Genomic DNA, 7108 nt, shown 5'->3' with positions numbered 1-7108 from the left:
AGTGTGTAGGCTTTGCTGAATTTTATAAAGAGTAAACGGTGCCCAAATGATTCCCAATGTCCCTCTTTAACACACTGCTAAGTGGAACTTACTGGAGATAGATGTATTCTGAATACTAAAGTGGCGTTCTGATTTTGTATGTCTACTGTCTCCAGATCTCTTAATGAAGAAGAATGGACTGAAAACAGGACAATTTCTGATTCCACACAGTTCAGTGTAAATCAGGTGATATGCACCAAACATTAGCATTGGAAAAAATCTAGTCATCCAATCATATTCCTAACTGCATTTTTAATATAAGAAAACTGAGTCTCAGGGAAAGAAGGGTGGTTGATGACAATGATTTCCATTGATCCACCACATCTCCCTAATTGCACTGAGGGCTTTATATGCACTAGCTGAATGGGTTCTGATTCTGGCAATAAGAATTGTTTTTCCTATTGTCCAAGTAATGGAATTGAGGCTTTGGAAAATGAATGATTTTCCAGAAGTTATAAAGAAGTAATTAGTCTATAATATTCAATCCAGTGACTAGCAATAATAACCTCCGATTCTATTGACCCTACTGCTTTTTCACTGTCTCTCAGTACCCACCTGTATCCTTGCTATGTTTCTTCATACCCTGGGCTTTCTTCTTTCCTTTTTGCACCTCAACACTTCTTTCTTCTCCTCCATTGAATAAACGTGAGGAAATGCCAAGCCTGGTTAAACCCAATGCTCTGTCTGCCCCACACCTGCATTTGAACAGCCTTCCATAATCTCACACACATGGTTCACTGAGTAATCTAACAAATCTCTTTCTAACATGTGGAATCTGTTTTCTCTTGTGATTCCTCACTTCTACTACATAGGTCCAACCCATTGTCATTTCCTCCACACTACAATAACCTTAAAGCTGTCTCCTTGCTTTGATTCTTACATGTACAAGCTGTGTTCTCATTATTATTCCCATGTCTCCCTTCCCTGATGCCTCCCTGATGCCATCTCCAAATATTTTTTTTTTCATTTAGAACACAAGAAACCAGTTTAGTTTTTCAGGTTATCACTGGTTGAAAATCATGAAATACCTGGAGCACAAGAGCAGAGTTTCCCTTTGTGCCTCCTGTGGGTTGTATCCTCAGCTGCTGACAGCTCCATGCATGTCCAGGTCAGGCCTGCTCAGTTGACAGTCAAGCTGCCTTGGGATTCGGCTCCCAGTGCTGAATGGAGGAGCAACTTCATGCTCAATGGATGGGTCTGCATTTCTAATCTTTACATGGTCAACTATTATGTCATAATGGCCAACCACGTGTTTGATGCTTTTATGTTCATAATAAAAATTAAATGCCACCTTAAATTACAGGTCTGCTGCATGTTGCGTTACTTTACCTATGCTATTTCTAAGGACCAAGGATGTGGAAAACATATTTACATTCCCTTCTGAATGATGTCAGAGCCTGCTTTCTTTATAGCACATTGTGCTGCCTTTCAGGTAATACAGTATTTGATGAGCTGCCCTACACGGTATAACTTGAAATTAAAAATTTCCATTTTCTTGCAACACTCCTTTTTTCAGTGTTAGCATTCATGACAACTACCAATGGCTTTTGCCTACTTCTCAGATAGTCAATATGTAAACTTCCCAGGCAGATGTACTATTTGATACATCCTATTGTTAGGTGGTTGAGGAGGAAGGAGACAGGCTTTGATTTTATTAGGGATTTACAATTCAGTCACACTGAGAAAGAAAAAAATGAAAATTTTATGAGGATCTCACCATGAAGTCTCTTACGTCAGACCACATAAACGAGCACTTACATTGACTCAAATGCCAGCTGTTTTACAGCTAGTATGTACATGTTTTTGAATGAATTCTGTCAGATCCACCTACATCTGATCGGACTACGGTATTTCTCATGTGAAAGTAATTAACTGTGGAAGAAAACTGTGATCTTCATTGCATGAACACAGATTCTAACCAGGGGAATTAACTGATTCCATCCTAGTGTTTGGGGTAAGTGTTGACCGTGTGCGCCTTGTGGCTGTTAAACAATTGTGTGGTCTCCTTATAGGGCTTCTCAGTTCTTTCTAAGCTGTTTTTTCCCTGATAGGATAAGGCTGCCCTGCCAGGTCACTGATCATGCTTTCTGAGAGCTGTTTTCTGTCTTTTGGGCAATAATCATTGTTCACTGCTGTTTTATTGGCATGGCTTTTATTTGCTGGGGAAGCTATTCAGAATCTCCTACAGCCTGCTTGGTGACCCAGATAAGCAGGAGGATATCCACATTTCTATGTGCATGGTAGCAAAACAGCAAGCTAGTAGCACTGATTAGGATAGAAGGGCATTTTAAAATTCTATTCCAGATAGCATAATCATTTAATTTTACATGACAATTGTCTATTAAATTATTAATTTAAAAGAAGGAAGAGAATATCTTTTTTTTAAAGTTCTCCAGATAATTTATTTTTATTATTATTATTTTTTAATAATCTTAGTTTATTAGGGTACAAAGGGTCAAGGGCTACAGGGTGAAAGTGGGTAATATCATTGTTTCCACACTAATATAATTATTTTGTCCTGTATCTGGGGTTAGGGGAGTAACAAAGGGAAAAGCCCCGCCCAACTTCCCACCCATCCCCAATCCCCACCATGAGGTGCTCTCCAAGGGTCCTGCTCAAACAGATTTGATAGTTCATCAGTTCTGGATTGCTGCCAATCTCACTGTCCCAACTGCAAAGAAACCTATTCAGAGTCCACTGGCTGGCAGTCTCGTCATGTTTGGGGTTCCAAGATCAGCAGTTCAGTTGGAGGGAATCTCCAAAGAAACTTCATCTGAGATGATCCCAGACCTGATTCTTGAGTTTGCTGGTACAGACTCCAACACCGTTCGTCACACCAATCAGCTTGTGCATATGCTGGTCGTTGTGATTGCTGGGTCCGTTCGGTTTCTAGCCCCGTCTTCCTCTTGAACCAACGGGTGTTGTAGTCCAGCTCGATCCTACCCACTTTATACAGTCTTCATGCAAACCAGTTGGAGCTGCAGCCTAGTTGGGGCAACTCTCCAAAACCCCTACCAGTTCTGCCCCCTACCCTGGTTCCCATGCTTGCCAGTATGTACCACAGGCTTGTTCAGTCTGTCCCACATCCCATTTAGCTCTCGCACACGTCAATGGACATTGAAGCCTAGTTCAACCCAACCAACCTCTTATCCAGCCCATACACCCACTGGCAGGTGCCTTTCTGTCTAGCCACCCCTGCTCCTAGCCTGGTTTTCATGCTGTCCAGTGAGGGTGGTAACCCTGAGGGAGGTGCCCACTATTTCCCTACTAGGCCACACCCACTCCCAGATTATGCAGTCTCCAGGTGGTTTTGGCATTTGACTTGACAGAATTAGCTCCCAGTACCAGCCTCTGCCAACTAATGCTATGGCTAAGCCCAAACATCCCTCAACCCACTCTAATTTTTACTCGCACCAGTCAGAACAGTCAGCTCACCGTGAGGCCCACAGGTGGTATAGCCCTGCCTAGTCTGAACTGCCCCCATCCCTATTCATGCTTTCCAATGGAAGTAGTTATCCAGCAGGGGTGCCCACGTTCCCCTGTCGGCTTTGCCTCCTCCCTGATTGTCACATATGCTGTTTGTGTGCTGCAACCACATCTGGTACGGCTCACCTCACCTTGGCATTACTTGTTGTGTACTGGTATGTGTTGCAACCGAACCTGGCTCGACCCACACTCTGTTCTGGTGCTCGGATTCACCAGAAGGTAATGTGAACAGTTTTAGCCTGGTCTGCCCCCAACCCATGCCATGTGTATGCCTGTGGGATAATTTTCATTGCCTGTTCTGGGTTGTTCCCCATTGTGCTTCTTGCGCTTACCTGCATGGGACTGTGTCCTGCCAGAGAAGTTGCCCAGGCTCCTCTATCAGAACCTCTCCCAATGCCAGTTTTTGCGCATACCAGTGGGTCCATGAGCCAACACTACTCAGTTCACCTCCTGTCTTAGTAGGAACAGTGGCTTTTCCTGACTGGCCTTCGACCCAAGCTGGTTCTTGTTGGATATTTCAACCCAGCCACGGCTCTTCCATACCCCCACACAGCTCACACATGGTTCAGTAAGGGCTGAGACCTAGCCTAGTCTGTCACACATCTCTCCCCGGTCCTCCAGAGCACCAGATGGTGTTGGAATCTGGCCTGGCTTGGTGCTTCCAGTCCCAGTCCACACTTATGCCAAGTGAGATTACAATCGTATCCTGATCAGAATGCAGCCTCAGTTCCAGCCCATGCGCTTCTTGGTGGGAAACTCAACCCAGCTAGGGTGTCCCGTTTTTTCCCCAACCGGGCCTCTTCCCAGCGATAGAGCAGGTGCAGGCTGGTGGTTGTTCTGTCTCTGCTTGGCAGAGCCCCTCACTTGTCCTGGCCCCTTGGATGCTGTGGCTTAGTGCCTCTGCCTCATGCAGATCAGTATGTGCAAGGACCTACATGGCATGAGCTGTGCTCCAACCTGATTACTGTTGTTTCTTGTGAGTTAAGGTTTGTTCAGCCCTGCCCATTCTGCCCCCTTCCAGTGGCAGCCCGGCCCACCCCACATCCTGTGTAAAGATGCACATTTGGGTGCTGCTGCCTTGACCTACCCTGACTGTTGTGGGTTCCTTTACCCTTGAGTGATGGCAGATGGCATGGTCACACCTAGCTTAGACCATTGCAACCCCAGCTGGCGAGCTAACCTGGGGGATTTGTATTCCAAAGGGTTGGGCCCACACAACCCCACAGAGCCTACCCCCAGACGAAGTTCTCTTGTGTGCTGGATCGTGTCTTGATCCTGCCAAATGTGACCACTCCACAACTCCAACACTCAGTCAGGTAATGGTACCCAACACTGCCAAAGAGGCCCCCATCCATAGTTTTGGTGTGGGCTAGTGTGTGGCGATCAGTGCTGTTCTATACTAATATCCCATCTCTGTATTTGTAATTGAGCTGTTGCATCTGTCTTACTGACATTATCTTCTGGATACTTCCCTAAAACCACTAGGTCTTGGTCCCATTGCATGCTTAAATCTTTCATGACCCGGACACTGAAAATGCCCGAAAATTCACTTCGCACCTACACTCAACCTAGTCTTAGTGATGACTGACCCCAGGCAGCAACTACATATCTTGAAAACCCCAGAGTTCGCCCTGCTGGGTGGCCAGCAAGCAAGGCCTGACACCACTTGGTGCACTGGCCGCCCTGGGGGAGGCCGAGGACTCATTCACTGCCTTGTGGCAGTGTCTTTGGCGTGAGTCCCCAGCATTGAGTGCGACCCAGCAGGGGCACCCCCCACAGTCGCCACACTGCAGGGAGCGTCAGAGGCCCCCAAGCCCAAGGCCCGAACTCGAGAATATCTTTTTAAAGGTTTTGTTGTTGTTGTTGTTGTTGTTGGAAAGTCAAATTTACAGAGAGGAGAAACAGAAAGAAACATACCTTGTCCACTGATTCACTCCCCAAGTGGTAGCAAAACAGCTGGAGCTAAGCCAATCTGAAGCCAGGAGTCAGGAGCTTCCTCCAGGTCCCCCACATGGGCATAGGGCCCAAAGTCCCTGGGCTGTCCTCCACTGCCATCCCAGGTCACAAGCAGGAAGCATGACAGATGGTGGAGCAGCTGGAGCATGAGCTGGTGCCCACATGTGATCCCGGTACACGAAAGGTGAGGACTTCATCCCCTAGACTATTGTACTGAGCCCAAGAATAAATATCTTATCTTATGTTTCACTTCCCAAATGCGAAAGCCAGGAGCCTGGAACTCTGTCCTGATTTCTCCCAGAGCTGTCAGACATTCAATACTTGAACCATTACCTGCTGCTTTAATGTGCGTTATCAGTAAACTCAAGCTGGAAGCAAGTATTCCCACAAAGGATGTGGGCATTGCAAGCAGTACCTCTGTATCATCTGTTGCCTCAGCAGCCTTTAGTTTTAGAATATTTAGTACCCTTTTTTAAAAAACGGAGTATAAACCCCTAATGAACTATGTGATGCATTTATGCCATGATAGCTAGCTAAACTAAAATCAACTACCAAGCCATAAAATGGGAAGGAAAAGAGAATAATTGCATTTTTAATCTCTTATTTTGAATCTGAATTAAACTGTCTTGATGACCCTTCAGTTCTGGTTTATGTTTGAATATGTTTACTTTCTGTAATATTTACCTATCTATATTCTCTTAGCTCTACATTGGCCTTCTCTTGTGTTCTGCATTCTTAGGGTTCAAAGTCTCAAAACAGCAAAAACTACATTTTCTAGGCTCCCTTTGCCGGCTCTGTTTCCTTAAATTGCACCAGGGAGATATGCTTGTGGGAGAACAGTAGTCAGAAGACATTTCCTTACCTGTTGCAATTGCTGGTATTTCTAAGGGGAGCAGAATGATGGTGTGTTCCACAGGAGTGAATCTTCTCATGTTGTCTAGTCCTGACAACGAGACAGCCTCAGTCATGATCACTTTAGCATTGACAACAGCAGTGCCTCCAGGATTAAGGTAACAAAGCTTAGACAGTATGCACCAGTGGAGCAAGCAACCTCAACTTCCTGATTTGCAGAACACCCTCCCCTAACTCTTTCCTTCTCCCTCTTCCAACCCTGTTAACATATCCATAGGCCATCTCTTCTATCTGTCATCCTTGCGCAGGGGCCATGCTAATCTTCTCTGTATCATTCCAATTTTAGTGTATGTGCTGCCAAAGTGAGCACCATCTCTGTATTTGTAATATCTAGTATGGGTTCTGTTTTCCTGACTATCCTATGTATTTAAAAGCCAAATGTTTGAACTCTGAAGTATTAGTACATTGGTTTTGATATTTAGAGATTTAATGATCTTATGTTTTGTGTCTAATATTCTTATAATGGCTTTAAATATTTGTTGTAGATGATCATTATTGATAATAGCTGGCTCTGTTATTTACTATGTTCTGTCACTGTTCTTAATCCTTTAGGTCTTACAACATTCTCAAAGTAACTATATGAGATATGTGTGACTTTTATCCAATTTGCCCTTGAAGAAAGAAGGAATAAGGAGGTCCCTTAGGTTATCAAGGTTAACCATCCTCAATAGGGGAGAACCAAGATTTGACTCAGGAAAGCCTGCTGCTGTAATCT

General features: G+C 44.7%; 1 non-coding gene across 1 annotated transcript; it reads right to left on the bottom strand.

Moving 5' to 3' along the window:
- Positions 1-6596: 6596 nt before the first annotated feature.
- On the bottom strand, positions 6597-6703 carry LOC121158884. Its single transcript, XR_005884256.1, has one exon. It is a non-coding gene; the product is annotated as a U6 spliceosomal RNA (small nuclear RNA).
- Positions 6704-7108: the final 405 nt, after the last annotated feature.

The sequence above is a fragment of the Ochotona curzoniae genome, unplaced genomic scaffold (assembly GCF_017591425.1).
Source record: "Ochotona curzoniae isolate NIBS_2020 unplaced genomic scaffold, NIBS_Ocur_1.0 contig_3819, whole genome shotgun sequence".
Lineage (NCBI taxonomy): Eukaryota > Metazoa > Chordata > Mammalia > Lagomorpha > Ochotonidae > Ochotona > Ochotona curzoniae.
The sequence above is the reverse complement of the archived record's forward strand: the minus strand, read 5'-3'. Positions and strand labels throughout refer to the sequence as shown.